This window comes from Anolis carolinensis, chromosome 3 (genome assembly GCF_035594765.1).
Source record: "Anolis carolinensis isolate JA03-04 chromosome 3, rAnoCar3.1.pri, whole genome shotgun sequence".
Classification (NCBI taxonomy): domain Eukaryota; kingdom Metazoa; phylum Chordata; class Lepidosauria; order Squamata; family Dactyloidae; genus Anolis; species Anolis carolinensis.
In genome coordinates this window covers 155,269,412-155,280,595 of record NC_085843.1, presented here as the reverse complement: position 1 = coordinate 155,280,595, position 11,184 = coordinate 155,269,412, and positions in this window count along the sequence as shown.

The window sequence follows — 11,184 nt, the reverse complement described above, 5'->3', positions numbered from 1 at the left end:
CTCATAAGATTCTGAAAAGTGAAAAGAAAATAACTTGAGAGAGAAAGCATGTAACCTTGCCAGGTAAAATTACATAGATGCTTCGAAGCAATAATTCAAAAAACAAAATCTTTCTTTTCATTTATAGGTATACTGTATAGACCTAGTGAGAAAATTAACCCAAAAAACCTGGGTTGACTCATCCATGGATCAGTGTGAGTACTGTACCTTTAAAAAGGAACTATTTCCTCCCATGAGTAGACTGATGAAAGACATGAGCTTAGTCTGTCTCAGGAGAAACAAAAAGAAGTACTGACCCCCCCCCCCCACTCAATCTGCTACTATCTCTGTTGTGGTTCCACTTCTGGCCTTTTTTAATGCCTACTTGAGGAAATAGTGGCAATGACCAGGGGCAGGAGGCCCTCTGAATTAATATTGGTTCTTTCTTTTCTCCGCAAAACGACCCTCTACTTATCCACAGGTTATATGAAAAGCCACAATTTGTTCCCCAAACCTGTCCTTGACGTATACATGAGGTTCGAATACATACGCATATATAGTACCTCCAATATGCAGTGCTTTGTCCCAGTGTCCTCCAGTGTGAATATATACTTGAAGGCTTGGGTAAAGTCCTCCATGTACAATGTTACAATTCAGGAAATGGGTTGGAGTCAGCAAAACACCAAGCTAAAATAAGTGTTAGTTTTAAAGGTGCAAAATGACTTTATTATTACCCATACAGTACCTGGAAATCATTCACTAACATGGAATATTGCTGCATACATTACAGAAGAACAAAAGCAGCTGTCATATTTGGCAGTAGTTCTTTTTTATTCTTTTTATAATCCCTCTTCTCACCTTTCCTCAGATGTTAAAATGAGGTCCAATTTGCATATGTAGCTGAGTGAGGCACAACGTCAGTTGTAGTAGAAATCATGTGAATAGATCTGTGGCCTAAAAAGCAATGCAGTTCTCGGCTGCATACATCAATAGGAGTATAGTGCCCAGAGTGAGGGAAGTAATAATACCACACTGTTTTGTGTTGATCAGACGTTATCTGGGATACTAGGTCCAGTGCTGGGCACCATAGTTAAATAATATTTTTGGCAAGCTGACACATATCTAGAGAAGAATGACAGAAATTGAAAAAGTTTTGGATTCCTAACCCTATAAGAAATGGCTTAGGGAGTTGAGTAAGTTTAGTTTGGATAACAGAAGATTGAGAGATGACATAACCATCTTTAAATATCTGAAGGCTATCAGGTGAATGATAGAATAGGGCTGATTTGTACCTGTCCCAGATGCTAGGGCATGGATCAGTGGATTCACATTACAAGAAAAGACATTATAGCTATATATTGGGAAGAACATCTTGACAGTGATCAGTGGTGGAATAGATTGCCTTAAAGGCTGGTAGATTTTCTGTATGGAAGGCCTTCAAACAGAGATTGGAGGGTCATCTCTTGGAAATGTTTAAGCTATGTATTCCTGCATGGAAGTGGGTTATAATAGATGTACCTCTTCAAGTTTCATCTTTGACTGGTACTTGTCACTGAATGCCATACCTCTCTTATTGCTGCTTTTCATTTCAATTGTTAGTTGCCTCCATTTTTGTACTGATGAAAAAAAAATCAATAGCTCCCACATGTTGCTGCTGTTCCTATACTGCCACTAGTGTAATGGATCCCTTCCACTGCCATTCCAATATTTCAGCCCTTACTTAGCATGAGTGCTTCTTCATCACCACCAGCCTTAATATTCCCAACCAGGGTGACATTGCTTTTACTCCATTTTTCTTTTCTTTTATATATCTCTTCTCTTAATTTTGAAATTTTCATTACTTTGTCTTAATTCCACAATTGTGGCCAAAATAAATTTTAAAATCAAAAGGTACTCATGTGCTGGGTGGAGCATACACAGGAAGGAAGGCAGAATTAGCAAGAAAATGTCAAAGAGTGATTTCAAGACTGTTCATCAGCAAAGCAGCACCATAGCATGATTGCAGAGAGGTGTTATAGTTATTTTTTCCATACCAATTTATTTATTTATTTATTTTATTTACCCTATATATACCCAACCTTTCTCTACCCTGAAGGGGACTCAAGGCAGAGTATAAATAGGGTAAATATGCTTCTGATTGCTTCAACAACACGTTTGCTGTGAGAAAGCAGATTGGTGTGAAAATCCTAAAGACCAAAGCTTTCTGCCTCCATTGGCTTAATAAGGTCAAATTCTTACAAGAATACCTACAGATGTTGTCCCTATACAGGCAGTCTCCAAGTTACAAACAAGATAGGTTTAGATGTGTTCTTAAATTGAATTTGTTTGTAAGTCAGTACAAGTACTCTTTTTAAGTGTAACTCCAAATATCCTTAAACACACACACACACTGTGGATAGCATAAAGAAGAGTTAACACCCCTGTGGTGTTTGTTTTGCTGCCTGTGCCCCTGTTCAGAAGATTTCACCTCACTTTCCATCCCTGTGATAATTGGATTTTGAAAAATTTGGATTGTTGTGGAAAAGAGGATTGGTGATAAAGCTTCAGGGGAGACATCTTTTCCCCATGATAATTCTTTCAGGAGCAGATTTCTGTTGCCAGGGATAGATTTCTCTCACTTCTTGGTGTCTCACCCCTGTTCTTAATTATGAATCATTTGTAAGTCAGATGTTTGTAACTTGAGGACTGCCTATACATTGTTGGAGTGAGCTAGACAGCGCCACAACAAATTCAGATACAAGTGGTTATTTTTTTGTGTTCATTATAAAACCCGGTGAATCTTAAATGTACCACTGAGTAAATTAAATTGTGGTTCTGTGGCACTGGGAGATATTTCCTTAATATGGTGAATTTACTCTGCATTTAGCAGCATATTTTTTTTTGCCTCTTCTGCCAAAAGTTTTGAACAGTTCATTTGCATTGCCAGAAATTGCATCCTATGAGATATAATGCCAGTTAGTGTCATGCCCGGTCAGCCTTAACCAATCATTATGCCTGCCATGTAAATACAGTATAGCAGCACACAATCTAATATTCTTTGTTTGCAGTCATATGTGGTCTTTTATTTTTTTTTAATCAACTGTAAGAAAGTCCAGTGTAATGTGAATCATAACACTGCTGAAATGTGTTGGAAGATTTTTTTCTGAAGAATAATAAGCCAGCATATTGGTCCCAATTCAGTTTACCTAAAATGAACTTGGTTTTATTTTTCCTTGTATTACATACCACTAAGTGAACTCAGCACTGCCATCTTGTGCTGCTCTCAGCTCATGCACATGTTAGCATACAACCTATGGCTCATGTGATTTTGGAATCCATGTTGCATATTTGTATGACAAAGAACGTGTTTCTTACTAGTATTAGAAGGATATCTTTGCTTATGATGGTGATGATGATGATGACGACAATGTGTTGTTGAAGGCTTTCATAGATGTGAAATGACAGTTGTTGTGTGTTTTTCGGGCTGTATGGCCATGTTCCAGCAGTATTCTCTCCTGACATTTCACCCACATCTATGGCAGGCATCCTCGGAGGTTGCGAGGTATATGGGAAAATTCACAACCTCTGAGGATGCCTGCCATAGATGTGGGCAAAATGTCAGGAGAGTATACTTCTGGAACATGGCCATACAGCCCGGAAAATACACAACAACCCAAGGCTGATGATGACGGTAGCAATGGAGAACATCAAGTCAGAGATGCTGCATGTACAAGCAACTCTGCCCGGACATTTTTGTTTTCTTCCACCACTCAACAGCTATCAGATCTTGGTGCAGGCTCCCTTTTCTGTTTCTTACCAATAGGGAGGGGAGGAAGGAAGAGACCATTCAGATCATCTAGGCGTGCTTGTGGGTGTGCTGTCAAATGCACATCTACTTTTTGCTTTCCTTAAGAGCTCAGAGCAGGGGTCCTCAAACTTTTAAAGCAGAGGGCCGGTCCACAACCCTTCAGACTGTGGAGGGGCCGAATTATCATTTGAAAATGAACAAATTCCTATGCACACTACACATGTCTTATTTGTACTGCAAAACAGCAACAACAATGAAAGAACAATACAATATTTAAAAATGAAAACAATTGTAACCAACATAAACCTTTCAGGATTTCAATGGGAATTGTGGGCCTGCTTCTGGCCAACGAGATAGTCAAGTTAATTAGGATTGTTGTTGTTGTGTGCCTTCAAGTCATTTCAGACTTTGGGTGAGCCTAGGTCTAAAATTACTTATTTATTCATTTATTACATTTATTTACTACATTTATATCCTGCCCTTCTCACCCTGAAGGGGACTCAGAGCAGCTGTATGTACATACAATATATTATTAGCATAGCACAATATTAGCACTATATATTACTATATTGAACTATACCACTATACTGTAATATTATATGTAATATATAACATATAATATTATTATATGATATTATTAGTATTATATTGTATAACATTATAATATTATTATCAATATTATATGTATATACAATATATTATATTATTTAAAATGATATACAAATATTATATTATAAAACTGAGGGCGGGGGCCAGGTAAATGACCTTGGAGGGCCACATCCGACCCCCAAGCCTTAGTTTGGGGACCCCTGGCTCAGAGCATCCAGATCTCTGTGATCTGAACTGCTCCCCCAACTCTTGATGCTTGACAGCTGCTGAGAACCAGGATGGTTCCAAAAAGGGACGTAACACATGCAAGTTGCTAACAGGATCACAGCCTATGAAAACCCTGGACTGTGAATTTTTACTTTTTCCTTCCCTACCTTTCTTTGTTTTCTGCCATGCCTATTATTTTCAGCCATTAATTTTAACATGTAAGCATTACTATTTCATTGCAGAAAGGCAGTGCACCTATCTTATAAATAAATAATGGATAATGAACTTGTTGGTGATGAACTGGATCTCTGCTCACCTGTGCATGAAACTGGGAAAGCAACTGGTCCCTGGGGAAATCTGGCCTGGTAGTACTTGTCTCTCTCAAATAGCCATCTCTTGGGTCATCCAGTAAGCCTCTCTGTAGTATAAACGAAGTGGCATTTAAAATAAGGTTGCAGTGTGGATAAAAGGGGACAGGAAATTTACAAATCCTCTTGAGCACACCTAATGTAAATCCTTGAGCACCAGCCCAAATATTTCATTTTCTTACCACCTAAGGATGTATCCAGTAATTATACAGTTGATAGCTATGATGAAAACTTATTAATAGACAGGTTGTGCAAATGACCTATTTTACTCCCTAAAATGTCCTGGGCATGTTTTTTCAGTGTCATGACCTTTGTCTTGCTCATTGTATAGAGGTGAGACTGGATGGCCTTGGTTGTCTCTCCCAACTCTAGGAGTCTGTTATCTATCCCACATAAAACACTGCCAAACTGTTTAAGAAACAAAGTGATACGCATTCTTGTGATTTAAACCAAAAATAGGTTTTTAATTTAAGACATTAGTACTGAAACAGGTACTATTTATGAAATCTTGGGGGTTTTTTTCTGTTATGATATAATGGACATAGGATAGCATAGGGTTCCATGTATTAGGGAGCAACTGATGCACTTTTAGTTCAATCTTTCCAATGTATAGCATTGAAAAACTGATTTTTTTTCTTCCAACCCCCAGGAAAATATAATTTACAAGAAACATCCAATGCCAAATACAGGCAATCCCCGAGTTACAACCATCTGACTTACAAATGACTTATATTTAAGAACAAGGGTGAGACAACAGGAAATGAGAGAAATCTACCCCTCGGAAAGGAAATCCACTCCTGGAAGAGTTATCATGGGGAAAATGTTTCTTCGCTGAAACTTTATTATCAATCCTTGTTTCCACAAGCCAAATTTTCCAAAATCCAAATATCGCAGGGACAGAAAATGAGGTGAAATCTTCTAAACAAAGACATAGAGAGTAAAACAAATACCACATGGATGTTAACCCTTCCCTATGCTATCCAAAGCTAAAAGATATATATATTTGGCTGGAGTTATGCTTTAAAAATGTGCCTGTTCTGACTTACAAACAAATTCAACTTAAGAACAACCCTACAGAAGCCTGCTTGGGGACTGCCTGTACTTACGTTATTTTGGCACCAGGGGGAAGAAGTCCTTTAAGCACATCTGCCCTCCCTGGCAGTAAAAATGACATATTATGTAACAGGACAGTTCATTTTTTTCACCTGTTACTTGAGGTGCCCTATGCACCCTGCGAATAGTAGGGCAAGCCCTGCTTTCATAACCAAGACATAATGGCATCTTTCTAATTTTTAAAAAACTGCAAATTGGGAAGGAGAGTTAGCTGACCAGCTCCTGCAGTTTAGACATGGCAATCTGATAAAAAAGCAATGTTTTTGGTAAATTATATTGTTGGGTCATAATAATTTTTATTTATGTAAAGCCTGTAGATGCGATTTAACTTTTGGTGATGGATAAACTTCCCTACAGAGGAGTCAGCAGAGGAATCTTTGCATCGTGGAAAGCTTCCTTTACTTGGAAATATTCCAATAATGAGACAAGGAAAACCACAATGGGAAGGGAAAACCATCTTTAAGCAAACAATACGTTATTATGGCAACTGATTACATTACAGTCCTTGCTCCATTTTATTTTATTTTACTTACGCACACATTTTCTTCATTGGAGATTTTCCAAGAAGTGGGATGGATGCATTACATATATGATGTTCTCAAAATAATATTTAAAAACTCACAATACAAAAGCTGTGCTTAGCACTGAGACAGAAATTCAATATGCTCCAGGATAGTTTCTTAGCATCAGCATGGATGAGCTAGCAATACTACAGACAATAATATACATTTGAAAAGCCACATTTACCTGTTATACTAAATTCAGTGCCTTTTGGATTATATCAGAACATTTTCATGCACTTAAATTTAAAGCTGGATAAAGAGAAATGCATAGAGCATTCAAATTGCTGATTTGCCAAATATTTTACCCACCTTAAAAAAGAAACTGAGTAAGATGGAAATAATGTGCTGCTTAGAGGCTAGGGGTGGAAGAATCCTTCCCACCTTGGACTTTTCGAAAAAGTGAGATTTCCTCCCCTAAAATGTAAAAAAGATTGTTGACCTTTACAATCTCAACATGGATTTCCAGAATGTTTTCTAATCATTACCTGGTAAGATGAGCTCATGAAATCAAGCTGTATAGCACCATTCTGATGCACTGAGAGAAGCTCTTGAGTTGCTTTTGCTGCTATGACTGGTATGATAGCTTAGCTAGTGGGTTTTCAAATTTTTAAAAAGAGAAGAAATCTAGGGAAAAGCTTGATGTCTTATGTGTACTCAGATTAAAGCTGTCTGAGATGCAAGCTCTGGTGAGAATGGCAGCAATCATCACAAATGCTGGGTGAATTTTGCTGCTTGTCTGCACTCAATGAAACCAGCAGAGAGAAAGAGAAGGAAGCAGAATACTATATTTACCTTCCTTGGAAGCTCAAGCAAAAGCAAGCTTCTGCAGCCTGCTAACTTGTATGTCCTCCTTCATTAGTCGCTTTTGCCATCTTGACTACAATCTGGGCCACATTTGTCCTGGTTCTCTGAAATTTTGGAGAGTATGCTAAAAGGAATTTGGCAACAAACAGACTCAGGAAATAAATAAGTGACTCTTCTGTCTATGAATATTTAAATACATACATTAAAACCATGGCATCTAACAGTACATAGAAACACATCCAGTCACAAAGACAGTAATTTATTAAAAGTGCACACAGTTTTATTAAGTGCTAGAATCGAAGTTTTTTTTTTTTTAACTATCCAGCCCCCAATTTTCAGGAAAAGTTTATTGCTCTATACCTGCTGGGCAAAACATAACAGCCATTTAGAACATTTGCACATTTTGTCATGAGAGTTGCTAGTATGGCCCCAGAGGAAGCACTTCCACAACTAAACCACAAGGAAGAAAGGATGAGCAGGACGCCATGAGGAGTCTTCCCAATGGTTTTTCTTGTTGTTGTTGTTCAATCACTCAGTCGTTTCCAACTCTTCGTGACCTCATGGACCAGCCCACGCCAGAGCTCCCTGTTGGCCGTCGCTGCCCCCAGTTCCTTCAAGTTCAAGCCAGTCACTTCAAGGATACCGTCCATCCATCTTGCCCTTGGTCGGCCTCTCTTCCTTTTTCCTTCCATTTTCCTCAGCATCATGATCTTTTCCAAGCTTTCCTGTCTTCTCATGATGTAGCCAAAATACTTCCTCTTTGCCTCATCCTTCTCTCCAGTGTGCAGCCAGACATTATTTCCTGGACTATGGACTGGTTGGATCTTCTTGCAGTCCAAGGCACTCTCAGGATTTTCCTCCAGCACCAAAGTTCAAAAGCGTCTATTTTCTTTCACTCAGCCTTCCTTATGGTCCAGCTCTCATAGGTTACTATGGGGAATACCATTGCTTTGACTATGTGGACCTTCATTGCCAGTGTGATGTCTCTGCTGTCCACTATTTTATTGAGGTTGGCCATTGTTCTCCTCCCAAGAAGTAAACATCTTTTGATTTCCTGGCTGCAGTCTGCATCTGATGTGATCTTCGTGCCTAGAAATATAAAGTCTGTCACTGCCTCCACTTTTTCTCCCTCTATTTGCCAGTTATCAATCAGTCTGGTTGCCATAATCTTGGTTTTTCTTAGGTGAGATTTTAATTAGCCAAGGAGCTAAGCAGTCTTCTTGTCATCATATTTACATTTTCTGGAAGCTCTTTTCTCAAAAACAAAACCAGGCATATCACAAATATGTATCTGTTGAGCTTTACATTTGCAAAGTTCCACATTGCTCGCTGTTATTTCTTGATGGTTCCCTTGGCTGTTTATAAGCAGGGCAAAACCCATGTATTTCTTTAATTGAGCATTCTGTTTCAGTATCCCTCAATTTGATCTCCTGGCTTCCCCCCCCCCCCCCAATCCCCCAATTCTCCCCCTCCCTGCATCTTATAGACGGTCTTGAAGCACTCATGGAATTTCTAAAGTGACCACGGCTGAGGAGGGATTGTTTTCTTTGTGCCTCTCAGCTTGTGGAAAATCATACACAACATGATTCAGGCACCAAGCAAAGCAGGAAGTGCATGCCTGCCATTGCCACACCATTTTATTAAAGAGAGCCCATCATCAGCCACAGGAGGCCCCTGTTCAAAGGCTCCTGTGGGGGTAAACTACACACACGTTTGTTTGTTCACTATATTCAGGATGCCAACTGCCCGGAGGTCCTTGTCAAAGCACTTAAACAGCGGTCAGCCTGGTTCCTGAAATGGGTGCCCCAGCTAAGGCCGATGGGGGAGACATTCCAGGAATTTATTCTCTCACACACATAAACACAAACCACCACCTCTTACATCAGAAGCACAATTAGATAAGAAATGTATACAAATATCTATGAGCTCATTTCCCTACCTTAATCTTAATCTCCATCTGCCTTGTTCCTTCTATGGGACCCATGCACATTTGAAGCTTCTTTCCTGTTCTTAGACCCAAAGTGAAACCCATGGTGTGTAGCTGGCCAGTAAGATAATGTTTCTGAACACATCATCACATCATCCAGTCATTATAGATTGTTTGGGCAAATTTGATAATTTCAGAAATGCCCCCCCAAGTCATAGTTTGGAGGGAAATAATGATTAGCAATAACACTTATCAGCTACATAATGTTCCCTGAGGAAGTAGACTCAAGATACGAAATCTTATGCTACAACTTCTTTCTCTCAGACAGCCTCAAAGGTGCTTCAGGATTCGTTTGTGCAATGCCTTCTGGTATCTCAAAGTACTATATGCTCATTATTTTAGTAAACCTACAATGATTTGGTAAAGTAGATCAGTGTTTATACAACCAGCAGAAGGCCATCTGAAGCTAAGACTGAACACTGTAAAGGTAAACATTGGACACTGGTAAACAGTGGTCTCTTAGCAATACAGCTAAAATAGCTGCTTTGTCTGATTTCAGTTTCATGCTTTCCTTGAGATTTGTACCTTTCATGAGACAGTTTGTCTTATCTGGTTTTCCTTTGCATTCAGCACATCCCCGAGTTTGATGTCAAGATAAGATGGTAACAGTGGTGTATGGAAGCTCCCTAAGACTTGAGACCTTTGACATCACAATTCTGTGATAACTGCTAAGAGCTTACAAAGAAATAGCAGTTTCCCAAATTGAATGTAGTACTGTATTGGGAAAAAAATTTTAATAGAACTCAGCTGCAAACACATTTCAACAATATTTTGTCTGCAAAAATTTAGGCAACCTAGCAAAAAATAAATAAAGCATTAAGCTAAACAAACAGGATCTAATAGAGCAACTGTCTGGTTTGGATGAGCTAAACCCAAAGGTGTGGTAGACATTGGAAACTTCTGATGACTCAGTGGGAAATAACAAGCTGCAAGCTTAAGGGTCAGCCCACACAATACTTTCGTTCCTTCTGCTACCATTCTTCTTTTGAGTAATTATGTTGTTTCATTTGAGAACATTAGTGTTCAGGCAGATTAATTTCAGTGTTGCCTTGCCTTTGTCAGAAGAATGCTCAAGATGAGGGGGTCCTTGTTTCCATTTCTTGTATTGATTTGGTTATGAATTGCTTCAATGTTTTCCAGTGTTGCTCTCAAGAACAGTAATTAAAACACAATAATAAATATTTCATTAAGAACTTACCTTACATAAGCAAGAATAATTATAGAGTTTGTTTCTAAAAGGTACCAAATCCCCCAAAAACTGAAAAATGTAGGAGCACATTGTTGTCTAGAAGTAGAATGAAGGCAGTCCCCAAGTTACAAACATCTGACTTACAAATGACCCATGGGGGTGAGACTCGTGGGGATGAGACAACAGGAAATCTCCCCCTTGCAAGAGAAATTTACTCCTGAAAGTGTTACTATGGGGAAAAGGTGTCTCCACTTAAGCTTTCTCACCAATCCTTGTTTCCACAACAAGCTAAATTTTTCAAAATCCCAGTTATCACAGGGACAGAAAGTGTGGCGAAATCTTCTGAACAGGGGCACAGACAACAAAACAAACGCCACAAGGGTGTTAACCCTTCCCTATGCTATCCAAAACATGTATGTATATAAATGTGGGGGGGGGGGGGTGGGGGGGTGGACTGCCTGTCTCATTTACACATCAAAAATAAAATGTATAAAATCTCTTTGGCACAGGACTTGGGAAATTGCATTTTATCTCAGAAAAATGTCTATCCTCAGGACTTCTTTTATTCCTGTAAAAGT